Raw genomic sequence first — 14141 nt, 5'->3', positions numbered from 1 at the left:
CAAAGGTCCAGGTTCAATCACTGGAATCTCCCATTAGAAATAATCCCAGGGAGAAGAGTTAGGGAATATCTCCTCTGGAAAACCAGCAGCAACTTGAATAGGCAGCAACTGAACAAGAGGGACATCAGTCTGCCTCAGTATAAAGAAGCTTCAGACATTGAAATCGAGAGCTAACAGCATGATCCTATGCATGCCTGCTTAGAAGTACCTATATATACTTGAGTATAAGCCTAGTTTTTCAGCACATTTTTTGTGCTGAAAAAGCTGCCCTCGGCTTATACTTGAGTGAGGCGGGCGGTGGGGGCAGCGAGAAAGAAGCCCTTTCTCTCCGCTCGTGCTGCCACCCACTCTCCCCAGTCAACCATTCCTTAAGAAGCGTACAAGAACGACGGTTCTTTACTCTCCCCAGGCAGCTTGTTCCATTCCTGAACTGCTCGCATAAATGCAAACTTGGCAAAGGAGGAAGAGGAAGGAGCAGCCAAAAGGGCTGCTTTCGGGCTGCTCGTTCCTCCTCCTCCTCCACAGCGGCAAAGGTGAACCGGCTTATACTCGAGTCAATAAGCTTTCCCAGGTTTTTGTAGGAAAATTAGGTGCCTCGGTTTATATTCGGGTCGGCTTATACTCGGGTATATACGGTAAGTCCTCAATGGGACTTAGGGCTTGTCCACATTTGAGCATTATGTAGCTGTCGATCCATTTCCCACCATTCAAATTAGATTGGAGTACCAATTTGAATCTGACTTTGTTTATGAGGTACAACGTTGATCTTTCCCTTTCATACCAATAGGTTTCCCTATTCGGTTTGTCCACAACTTCTAATTACATGTAGTTGATTTTATTATGCTGATCAAGTCCTAACAGGGCATGCTAGCAGACAGCTGCACACACTTGCATTTTTAAAAAATTCTCCCCATCTAGGAAGTGCACAGAAGCACCATCAGGCAACTGCAAATTCTCAGCACAAAACTATTTATGTGGCTTGCTTGTGCAGTTTTCCGGTTTTCTGCAAATCTGAGGGATCAAAAGAAATATGTACGTGTATAATGCTATGCTCCTCTGTTCAGGAGCATGCTAGTTAGGAGCACAGCTGGAAAAGAAATGAAAGCGCTAAGAAAATAATGGGCATGGAATGGGAAGTAGCAGGAAGTGGATCCACCTAGTCAGAAATACTGAAACAAATTGATCATGACCCTGAGTAAGGTGGTTTGGAGCCCAATTTCCCCAAACTTATTGGACTATCCCCCTATTGGACTATCCCCCTATTGGGAATATATGAGTTTCGGTGGGAGGTTGGTGTTGTTTAACATCATGAAGACGACAAAAATTAAATGGAAGCACAAACAGCTGCAAACACATAGTAAACTCCAGTGTGGACAAGCCCTTCCGCTCTGATACATTTCTACAGGATTGTCCCCTAAATCAGATCTCTCTAGGTTGCTTCACTTCTTTCCCTGGATTGATGCCCTTTAGGAAAGCAAATTGGTCCATTGCAAGTGAAAATCAGTCAAGTACATTTTTAAAAAAATAATGAAAGTGTTGTTAGTATCCATCTGTCTTGGGAGACAATGCCATTTTATAATATTGGGGGGGGTTATCTTATTTTTTCATGATTATATATGTTAAAGGCATTTTAATGTTTCCTATCCAGTTACACAGACCTTTTGATGCAAAACACGAAAACATACCCAACTGGGGCTGGCTGATGAGCCGGCTTAGGTGTAGTACAAATAACGGATGCAGAAACACTGATCAATGATGAATGGCTGCCTCAAAATAACATTTTAATGACAGGCTTAAAGGATTAAGCAAGAGCACATGCCTGTATTAGATGTTTACCAAACATCCTGACTTGGAATAAAAACTCTGCCCCTCTTGTTTTTGTTTTATACTTCAATGTATTAAGACAATGGGGAAATGAGTAAAAACATTTCAGAACAGTTTGCAAGATTTGCTCTGAATTAATAAATACCTCTCTAAAATTAGTGTATTTATTCTTTTCAGCTTGAGTATTTTCCAGAGCGATGTGATAACAGTTCAGATTCAGGACTTTTTACCACGGTTATACTAGATTTCATTTCCACTCCTATTCTCGCATACCTCATTTGCCTTCTCTCTGTTCTTGAGACAGTTTTGCTCAGAAGGCACTTCTGCCCTGCATGTTGGGTGCTGAAACGCCCAGGTGGCCAACCTACATGTGTGTCTTAAATATATACAATCTTGATCCCTGGCAATCTATCCAGCAGATAAATATGCAGGCATATTTACATTAGGCCGCCTGATAGCAAAAGAATGAAACTCATTTCTTTCCTCCAAGCACATTGTGTTCCTTACAAAGTGTTCATAATATATTTATAATCAATTTGCTTGCATCCTCATTCCACACTATGTTTACAATTCCCTAAAATGCATAAAATGGCAAATAAATATATAAATGCAAAACAATAAAAGCATCAGCAATGGAACAGAGGATAATAATGCCAATATCTTAATCTATGGCAGGTATGCACATCTTAAAAGCTTGTAATCCAATTGCTGCTCAATCTCGAATAATTGGGTCACCTCACATTCAGGGCGGGGGGGGAGATTCCAATGCTCATTGGCTGTGGCTCTTTCCCAACTTTCTGTGTACAATCTACATGTGATCGGGCAGTTCCTACAATAACCACAGGTGTTTGTAGCAGACGAGAAAGGTCAACACCAGGGGTCAGCAAACTTTTTCAGCAGGGGGCCGGTCCACTGTCCCTCAGACCTTGTGAGGGGCCGGACTGTGTTTTGAATTCCTGTGCCCCACAAATAACCCAGAGATGCATTTTAAATAAAAGGACACACACTACTCATGTAAAAACATGCTGATTCCTGGACCGTCCGCAGGCCAGATATAGAAGGTGATTGGGCCGCATCCGGGCCCCAGGCCTTAGTTTGGGGTCCCCTGGTCAACACAGACGGGAAAGCAACTATTGCACAAAGCACCACAGCTAGTGCTGCAGATGCCAGAGCAACCTTCTCCAACCTAATGCCCTCTATATGTTGTTGGACTATAGCTCCCATCAAACATCTGGAGGGCAGCAGGCTGGGAGGGAAGGCTGTGCTAGAGAATTCCTGAATCCAGAGGTTCTTTTGCCCTTCCCCTTTCCACTTCACCAAGCGGGCAGGACAGTAGTGTTCTTTACTATTGACTTCAGCTAGACTTCAAAGACTGATTTAGCATTGTTTTAGCCAGTGCTTATTTATAGAAGCATTTTTTTTCTGAAGCCTCAATTAAGCAAGCATTGATTATCAATACCTTTAAATATATAGATAGCTAGGAACTCCCATTAAGATAACACATTGATGCTTTTCTAGGGAGCTGTAAAGGAGCCTGTAATCAAACACTAACTAAAAATATCAGCAAGTCATGAAGGATAACTATCAAGTCGACAGCCATTTTAATCACTCCAATTACTCAATTGTCTGCGCCTAATTCGTTATAGGCAGTTCAATTGTGTTTGCCTTGATTGATATCACAGTGGTTGCCTTAAAAAAACAATGACATTTTGTGAATAACAAAGTCAGCACAAAAATATGCACCGGATCCCAAAGGAAGCTGGAGGAATTATGATTGTTCAGCTCCCCTTTGCAAATGAATAAGTAGGAAGAAAGATCAGTTATGAAAATAATAACAATCTAGTTTAGAATCAGATCCATCTAAAGCAGTTCTCCATCACTTGTAAGAGAATAACAAAGCTTGAAACGGACCATATCAGGATAACGAAGGTATTTCCCTTCTGTGAATTCACAGCCTAAACAGATTGTGGAAAATGCATAGAGAAAAACTAAAATTCTAATTAAATCCTTAGGTAAGAAAAGCAAACTTTTAGGGAAAGCCTAGGAAGATAATTTTATAGTTGAAAGAATTGTGGGAGTTTTTTGGGTGGGGGAGTAGAACTTGAGAACAGGGCTCATTCCAAACCTGTTGTATATTATTATGTCTTACATTTGTATTCCACCTTCCCTCAAAGGACTACAGGATGGTGCACCTGCTATTTTTCCTCACAACAATCCTCAGAGGTAAGTTAAGCTGAGAAAAGATGATTGCCTCAAGATAACCCTACAAGCAGAAAACCCAATTGTTATTTGTTCTGATTCAGTGATAAACAATGGAGTTTCCTGCAGAAAGTTACGGGACAAAAGAAAAATGCTCGGAGATGGATTTGTGCATGCAAAGGACGACACAAAAGGAAATCTGGATGAGTCCTTAATGTGCTTAGAATTGCAACCCTGTTCTTTTTCCACAGCATCACATTGCCTCTTAAACCTGCCTCCTTGCATACTACCAATAAACGCAATCTTGATGTCAACAGTAAGAGTAGTTAATCCAGCTCTTGATCAGTACCTAAAATTTAGCAGACCTCACAATGGAAAATTAATTACCGGTAAGTAGCTAGAATCAGGGTAATTCTCCAGTTGACTGGAAATACTGCTCAAAAAGGAAGTAAAACAGCATTCTTGGAAATCAAGCAGGACTATCAGCGATACATTTGTGAGCAAGGCAGTTGACCAGAGACCAAATGCTGGGAAGAGGATTTTGCATATTGCCTTCTGTGACTATGGGGGCCATTCCTTTTGTAGCATGAGAAGGTTACAGGCAGGCAAAGGAAAAACAGGAATAAATCTATTTGCCATCTAGTTGAAAATGCACACTGTAGTATCCCAGCACAATAAACGCAGGTGATCTTCTAAACGAAGCTAATCTCCAGGTAAAAGCAAACTGCAGCTACAGTGGTACCTCGGTTTAAGAACAGTCCTGTTTACAAACGATTCGGTTTACGAACTCCTCAAAACTGGAAGTAGTGTCCCAGTTTGCGTACTTTAAAGATAAAGGTAAAGGGACCCATGACCGTTAGGTCCAGTCGTAAACGACTCTGGGGTTGTGGCGCTCATCTCGCTTTACTGGCCAAGGGAGCTGGTGTACAGCTTCCGGGTCATGTAGCCAGCATGACTAAGCTGCTTCTGGCAAACCAGAGCAGCGCAAGGAAATGCCGTTTACCTTCCCGTCAGAGCGGTACCTATTTATCTACTTGCACTTTGACGTTCTTTCGAACTGCTAGATTGGCAGGAGCAGGGACCGAGCAACGGGAGCTCACCCTATCGTGGGGATTCGAACCGCCAACCTTCTGATCAGCAAGCCCTAGGCTCAGTGGTTTAGACCACAAAGCCACCTGCATCCCTTTTTGCGCACTTTACCTCGGTCTAAGAACGGAATCCGAACGGTGGACGGGCATCAGCGGCGGGAGGCCTCATTAGGGAAAGCCTCAGTTTAAGAACAGTTTCGGTTTAAGAACGGACTTCTGGAATGGATTAAGTTCGTAAACCGCGGTACCACTGTACAATCCTTCTACAGATTTTGGAGAATTATAATCCGAAATGTTGCTCAGGAACAAGGAAGTCTCCGTTTCTTTGCACTTGGCAGCTTGCCAGGAGATGTGAAGAAAGAAGCTGATATTCACTTGCATGTGCACCCTGCCTCCTTTTTAATTGAATTCGTTTTATCAGGTTTTTAAAGCTTGGATAAGTAGCGTCAATGCCCTTTTTATCTTGCTCTTGTTTTTCTTACGCATAAACTTAGAATGGAAACTTTTCCACTATCAGCCAATGCTAGCGTGTACATAGAACTTGGAAACAGGGGCCTTTGAAGGCCATGCTCCAGCTATCCCACATAGGCAGAAACCCTCCCAGCATTCACACACCTCCCCTTTATGGATAATGATCTGTAGCTGTTGAGTGCAATCAGCATTGTGTCTAGAATCCTGTCCCTAGATTACTTCATGCTAAAGTTCTTCTGGTTTTTTCCCCTGTAAAACTGGCAACCTCATTACAAATGTCTTCGTCTTTCTGTGAGAGAGCTTGTGTTTAATCTGAACAAACATCCTGGAACTTTGACCCACCCAGCTACTGTTCCATCCTTCCAAGTTTCTGGGGATGGGATATCTCAGTGCAAATCATTCCCTTCCCACCTCCCTTAAGCATCCATTAACAAGGGTCGTTGAATGTGCACAAAACGGGAGTTGCCTGTACTACTTTAGCAGTAATTGCTTTGACCAAACAATCCTGGGAATTGTAGTTTGTTAAAGGTCTCCTAATAACTGAATTGCAGGGGGTTGGACTAGATGATCCTCAGGGTCCCTTCCAACTCTACAATTCTATGATTCTACGAACCCTCAGCACACATAAAAAACTACATATCCCAGGAGTCTTTGGGACTATGACTGTTGGTGGTATAGGAGTGCTTTAAATGTATGGTGCAGGTGTGATCTATCACCTGTTCCATGTTTTTCCATGCACACTGGAAATAAAATATCAATGTAGTCCTGTTGTTGTTTTTTAATATATCAGTGGTGGTCATAACACCAATATAATTACTGTTGTACATTAGCATACCCTAGTGTTGGGCTAGGATCAGAAACATGCAGGTCTGAATCCCCACTTAGCTATGGCCCTTGCTGGGTTACCTTGGGATAGTCGCTCTATCTCAGCCTAGCTTACCTCATAGGGTTGTCGTGTGAATAAAATGAGACGGTGGGGTGACAAACATCACCTTGCTCTCCTTAGAGGAAAGGTGGGATATAAACGAAACAAAGACAAGTAGTGTGCAAACACAAATTGAAAGGTCAGCCTCGGAGAGTGGCAGCCAAGGAAACCATTCAGAGGAACAGTTGAGTAACTCTGGAATAACTCAGCTTGGGCTAACATGGATACAAAAAAAATGCTTAGCTGCACACACGAGGGAAGGGACAAAAGGGAAAAGGCAATGAAAACACAACATTGAACAAAAGGGAATTGGAGAACCTTGCAATGCAGGCACAGCCAAAGCTGTTCATCAGCTGCCATAAGTTTCGATTGTGGCCAGCTCTTCAGGTTGAAATTGGAGGAGATCCATTCAGTGGAATGAATTTTATTGATTGCCTTGATGTGTTCCTGAGTGATCTTCAAACAGAGGGGATTATATTGATTGGAGAGACCAGTGGCAGTGCCAAAAAGGATGCTGCCACTATCTTAAAAGAAGTTAATTCTGGCCCGAATACCAAGCCACTAGTTTCAGTCATAGCTGGTTTGACTGCTCCTCCAAGCAGGATAATGAGTCATGCTGCGACAATCATTGATGTTGGAAAAGGTCAAGCTAAAGAGAAAATAACTGCTCTTCTAAGTGTCAGAGTAGTCATCAGGGTGATTCTTACTCACCTGGACAGTGTCAGGTACAGTGAGTTACAGCAGTGGAAAACATTTAGAACAGTGAGAATTCCCCCCATCTCCAAAATGTGAGTAACGCTCTTTCTGATGTTCAGGCTGTGAGTGCTATTGCTTCTAACATCAAGAATAACTTTCTGACAGTAAGAACTGTTCAACAGTGGAACAGACTGCTTCAGGAGGTGTTGGCCTTTGGGAAACTTCAGTCCTGGCCTTCCTTCCATTCTAGCAGAGAGAAAGTACTCAGCATACAATCTTGAGAAAATTCACAGAATGATGCTATTAAAGTTATGGTACTCTCTCTCTGGAAAAAAGACTGGGGGGAAATGAAAATAGAAGGTCCTAGAGGAGGAGATTGGAATGCTATCGTAAACCCAACAGGAAATGAAAAAACAACAGGAAATGGAATTAAGCATATGGAACTGGATGTGAACTAATGGGTGTATAATGGGGGGTATGGCAATACTGGCCCAATGTGTGATCACAGTGGAGAGACTTTAAGATGGAGATTGATGGAAGGTTTTATTAACATTCAATTTGGAGTTATGGTAGTGGGAATTAATGAAGGTAACGGAAAAATATGGTCGACATTTATCAATAATAACAATTAGGGAACCCATCTTGGACATTTTGTGGGGAAAAGAAATGAATGATTCTGAGACACCCTGACTTAGAAGAAATATTGTTTAACAGAAAGCAAAGATGGATGTTAGCATAGACTGAATGTTTTAAATAAACATATTTTCTTTTTTTATATAACTGGTAGATGGCAAATCAGAACATTTCATTTTGTATCTTTTTCTAATGTTTCTTTTGTCTTTTTCACTTTATTTTCTCTCTCTTTCTTTCCCTATCTCTTTTCTTCCTTTTTATTGTCCCTTACTGTTTCTCTTCTTTGTTTCTCTTCTTTCACTTCTTTCTTTGGGGTTTGGGGCCTTTATTAAGGTCCAGAGATTATATATCCAGATGGAAGATGGTTGATGGAGGACCCTGGGTGAGCGACAAGGAAAGTTCAGTCTCTTAGAGCGAGAGGGCTGGGAGAAGAAAGGAATGAGGCCAGGTGAGAGCTGGGAGGAGCTTCTGTGCTCTGTGGGTGGTAAAGGCTAATAATTACTTTTAAGTAGGACTCCATATTCTACCTATTCAATATGTATTTTCTGTAATTTTACTGTATTGTGAAAGAATTCAATTAAAAAAAATAACAAAATAGAAGTAGAATTTGCCTGCCTTGTTTTTGTTACTGCTGGAATTGAGTGCTAGACTCTATGTAAGTAAACACTATTTTTTATGCTTACTTTACAGTCTGCATGCTTTTATTAGGAGAGAATAGGAAAAGTCCAGTCTGCTACTGGAGGCTGGAGAAATAAAAACTAAGGCTACACAGCCTAGTCCCAAAGTTTGCACTTCAATGCTGCAAGGGATGGTGTTTTAAATCTTCTAAGCGTATTAAGTCTAAACGCCAAACTGATTTACTTTAAACATTCTGCTCACACACGTGAGTAATAGGGAAGATAAATTATACAAGAATACACACACACATTCTTGATAAAAGAATATATACTAGTCTACCAACAAAATCCATCCAACAGTGGGGAGATAGAAAATGGGGTGGGTGAAATCGAGTAGAATGTCTGGAATCCTGAGGAGCAACACTCCATACTGAAACATTGTGATGCAAGCTCCATAAAGCACTTTTTTTTACTTAAAAAAAACATGTTTTCACTTGCCTGAGCATTAGTGACATGCAGCATTTGAATTCAGTTGTGAAACCATCAAAGTATTTCTACAGAGAAGACAGAAGGCAGACCTGCCTATTCTATCTTCCTATTTTCGAACTTGCCAGGCTATGTGCTGAAGTCATTACCAGGGACAGTCACAGAGTTGGTTTAGGGTAGTGTTGTCAGAAAATTCTGACAGAAAAAGAAATGGGAGTGGAAATTGCCAGTGTTTGCTTATTCACTCCGTGTCCAAAACGGAAATCAATCCAGAGAATACAAGTGGCATTCACTGTTCTTGTTTTCAGTCTGCAAACAGTATGTAATGGATGACTTTCCCCCCTTTCTGCATTGTCCTTCCTTTGCACTGAAATGAATAGCCTTTACAGTGAAATGAATGGTGTGGAGCTATGTAATTATAACCTGATTAACTACATAAATTCTGCCACAGCAGATAGCAGAACTCATAACGCTTTTTTGCCAGAAGCTGAACCGCAGCAGAACAGAAGGTGGTCGGAAAGGAAATCAATGTACTCTTACACCCACAGTTTAGGGTTTAAATGAACTAAAGGTAAAGGTAAAGGTAAAGGGACCCCTGACCGTTAGGTCCAGTTGCAGGCAACTCTGGGGTTGTGGCGCTCATCTCACTTTACTGGCTGAGGGAGCCGGCGTACAGCTTCCAGGTCATGTGGCCAGCATGACTAAGCTGCTTCTGGCAAACCAGAGCAGCACACGGAAACGCCATTTACCTTCCCGCCAGAGCGGTACCTATTTATCTACTTGCACTTTCTGCTTTCAAACTGCTAAGTTGGCAGGAGCAGGGACCGAGCAATGGGAGCTCACCCCATCATGGGGATTTGAACCGGCGACCTTCTGATCGGCGAGCCCTAGGCTCTGTGGTTTAACCCACAGCGCCACCTGTGTCCCTTCTTTAAATGAACTACAGATATGCCAAAAAAACCCAACCCTGTTGGATTAGTATTACTCTCCATACTATTCCCAGCTCACAAAGCGAATGTTTTTTGAAAAACAGGTTTTCAAGAACAGGTTTACTTTAAGGGGAAGAAGACAAAGCAAGTGATTTAAAAAATATATATGTATATAACCCGAGATCACAAGACTCTGCAAAACACACACATAAAACTCTCCCTCCTTTAATGACCCAATCCTATGCCACGCTGGCATCTGGAAGTGCTGAAGTGCTTCATTGTTTATACCTTCTACCCTTAATCTCTTGTCTGTTGAAAGGAAGGAAGGAAGGAAGGAAGGGCTGACATAAAAGGAGAGAGCAAGTGAGAAGCCATGACAAAGAGAAAAGGGGAGGCTTCAGATGCAATCCCTAGCAGATTACATCTGGTGGCAGAAAATAGAGTCATTTTGCCTCTGCCCTATAACAAGGAATTGTAAGGAGTTGTCTTTACAGAGGGGCTGTGGTTCTCACTTAATGCAGGAACACAGGAGCAACAATTAGAAAACGTATGCACAGACAGATATGGTAATGTTGAATGCTCTGTGTGACGGCACATTACATTTTCCGTGCACCTTTCAGGGAAAAGAAATTTGGGAGGACAGCTGTTTATTATGTAGCTATACGCAGGAGCAATTTTCACTATCTTGGTCACTGTGTTTAGCAGAGAAAAAACATAAGCCTTATTCCTCTCTAAGCAAGATGCTAAAGTGAGTACAAAGGTTAAAGCAAGCACATGTTTTATCCACAGAACACACCTTTGCTTGCTGAACTCCAACACGGAAGTGTCAACAGGAACCAGGACCCACTCCCTTTTCCAAGGCACCTTATGTCGTATCAGATAACCGCTGGTCATGTGGAATAAATTCTTGTGCTCTACAAGGAATAGTTACAGGCTGCTTAAACAGCTCCCAGAATTCAGCATCAATTTCCAGGGCCAAGGATCTCAAACGTCCCCATGTGTTTTTCCAATTCATCCCATCCAAGGGCAAGAACAGCAATACTCATCCATACTTGTATGACTTGAAGCCACAGCAGGGTTTAAAACAAACCAACAAACTCAGATTTCCATTGGACATACGGGGAAGTTTTACCCTTCCCATTCTCCAGCAATAATCCTGATAGGAATATTCCCCGCTGGAAAAGAACATAGAAAACAGGAGATTCCCCCCGCTGGCACCCCATCACCAGTTGTGGAACAGGGGCAATTTCTATCGGAATCCCGGCCGCAGAGTGAAGAGTAGAAACTCACCTGCCTGCACATTGCAGTCTGGGGAACACCTAGGGTTATTTCTTTTAATCCCCTGATTAAAGTCACACCATTAATACCATGCATAGTTAGGTCTGCAGTTGTATTAGGCCAGGGGTAGGGAAGCTCAGGCTCAGGGACCAAATGCATTCCTCCTGGCCTATGTGGCCTCAAGACTCTCCCTAGGCTATGTGACCTCAAGACTTCTCTTCCCAGGCCATCACCTTCAGCAGACCTGTTTTGCAACTTCCTTAAATGTTTTTGCCTGACTCAAATTTGCCCTCAAACTCTGCTGGTGCCTCTTGCTTGTCTGGATAGAGGACAAAGAGGGTGGGCGCATTAGCCTATTGTACGAAGATAAAATGTGCATGCATTCATGGGTGTAGCGAGGGGAGGGGCAGCTGCTCCCCTCCTAAATCAATAAATATACATGGCAAACTGAGGTTTTGCCCCCCCCCAACAAAAGGCCTGTCCCCTTAATAAAAGGTCTGCCCTCCCCAAACAAAAATCCTGGCTACACCCATGCATGCGTTGCTCCTCTTATGTTTTCCTCTGGCCTAACCCACCACTAGCATGCGGCCTCCTGGAAGTTGACCAGAAGAGAACACAGCGCTCAGTCGGAAAAAGCTTTCCCACCCTGTGCTAGAGGCAGAACTGGGGGCATGAATGGCCACTTCGGTAAACCCAAGAAGATTGGCCCCTAGCTTAAATGGCTTCAAACGAGAATTCGAAATATGGTGGGAAGTCCTGGCAATGGCTTCTAGTCATAATGACTAAATGGATTCTGCCTATTTAGAAGTGGTCTACCAGTTGCCTGGGAGCAACCCTCAAGACAGCTGCCAGGGGTAAACAGCCTTCCAGATGCTTTGGACTGCAGCTCCCATTAGCCCAAGCCAGTATGGTCAATGGTCTGAGCTGATGGGCAATGTAAGTCAGCAACATTGAGAGGGACCACATTGGCTACCCCTGCTATATAACTCTGCTTCATGACTTCTTGGAAGCATCCAATTGTGAAAAACAATGTGTTTGCTTGCATCCTTGGTCTGATTCAGCAAGCTTTCTTATTTTATTCTAACCAAGATCCCAGAGAAATATACTGTGTCAGATTCAGGGCTATTAAGACAGTTTCACTGGAAGCTTAATGAGCTTAAGGAACGTGTTGTGGGAAGGATGATAGCATGAGGGGCACAGCCAGTGGCCGTGCTTAGTTTAGCTGCAGAGCAGCAGGAAACCTCAGGTTGCTCAGTGCAGCTAAAGAAAATTCCCAGCTTTGCAATCTTAATTTCCTACGCTGATAGGTTACTGGGAATCTGAGCATCCATCAGTGAATTTGCTGGTGATTTCTAGTGAAAACTAAGGTGAAAATATTAAAGGGAAAAGATAGGGGCAGGTAAAAAGGGGGAAGGGAGCTCAGTGGGAGAGCATCTCTTTTATGTGCCAAATGTCCCAGGTTCAATCCCCAGCCACCCCAGGTAGGGCTGGGGGGGGGGGGATCCCTGTCTGAAACCCTAGAGAGCCACTGCCAGTCAGGGTAGGTAATAATGAGCTAGCTGAATGGTTGGTTTGGATTGGTTTAAAGCAGCTTCCTGCATCTGCCACAGTTCATTTTAACCCTCAGATAAAAAAAATCTTAAAAGATATTTTGAAAAGATCACCAAGCTACTGTTGCTGTTTAACAAGAAAAGAAGGTCACAACTGTCACAGGTTCAGAGTGGGAAGGAAGCAAATAAAGGAAATGGGCCACAGCTACCCGAGCTGCCTTAAATCAACCCTCACTGAGGCTTCCATTTCTGCCTTCTCTTCTTGTTTTGTTCCTTTCTCCTTTGTGGAGGCTTATTTTTGGATGAAGAGCGTTCCGCAAAGATTCCATGACATCTGCAGAAAGGTGATTGTGCTCTCATTTCTTGCCATAGTCTTTGTTCATCAGAAGGCCAATAAATCTGCAGTTGGTTCGGGGAGAAGGCATTCTGCTTGCACAGCTTGTGGGTGTCGAATTAGAAACCTGTGCAAACCAGCTTTTGATGGGAGAATAATGGAAGTCGCATACTTTGAACACACAAAATGCACTGTGCAAATGTAATAATAATAATAATAATATTTTTAATAATCACAGCAATGGGTTCCAGACCTTAAACAGACTTCTCCCATGTTTGAGACTCAAATCCTGGGGCACAAGGGGGAAGGAAATCCTCTAAAGCCAGCCTAGTGCCTAGATTCTTGCTCGTACTTTTTAAAAGCGAGGGCAAGTGCTGGCATCTCATCCACAGCAATCTAGCAGCCCAGACTAAGTGTGTAGTACATAGCACTTTCCCCCTTAAGTGATCAAAGTGCTTCGCTTACATTATGCCTTTAATCTTTACAACAACCTTATAAGGTAGGTCAGTGTTCATAGTACACATGTGGATAGGGCCATCATGGGAATCTGCCTTACACTAAATCAGACCATTGAGCCCATCTAGCTTTGCAGCGGCTCTTCAGGGGTTTCAGAAAACGGTATTTTCCTGGTTCCATTCCTAGGGATTGAACTTTGGCTCTTCTGCATGCAAAGCACATTATGTATTATTGTTGAGCTACGGCCTCTAACCAATCCTTACTCATTTGTCACCTGAACTCAAATTACAATTTGCCCCCTCCCCAACGAGGTGCCCTCATTAACTGACTTCTCTTTGTAGAACAAAAGAGCTACACAAGTTATATATTTTCCAAACATTTCAACAGCTTGATATGAGTCTCATATATACACGCACCGTGACAGCCTCAGGAGGGCTGCTCTTAGAAACTTGAAAAAAACATAGTTACAATATCAGAAAACAGACAAAAGGTAAGTACTTCCTTTATTCCTGTTGTCTCTCCCTCTTTCTGAAAAACGGGATGTGCAAGGCCTCCCTTGCCCCCAATTTGAACATCTCGTTTTGCGGATTTGTAGAAACAAGTGTCTGCCTGCAAATCACAGGCTTGAGGTGACTCCTCAAATCCTGCTGTTAAA

The sequence above is a fragment of the Lacerta agilis genome, chromosome 9, assembly GCF_009819535.1.
Source record: "Lacerta agilis isolate rLacAgi1 chromosome 9, rLacAgi1.pri, whole genome shotgun sequence".
Classification (NCBI taxonomy): domain Eukaryota; kingdom Metazoa; phylum Chordata; class Lepidosauria; order Squamata; family Lacertidae; genus Lacerta; species Lacerta agilis.
The sequence above is the reverse complement of the archived record's forward strand: the minus strand, read 5'-3'. Positions refer to the sequence as shown.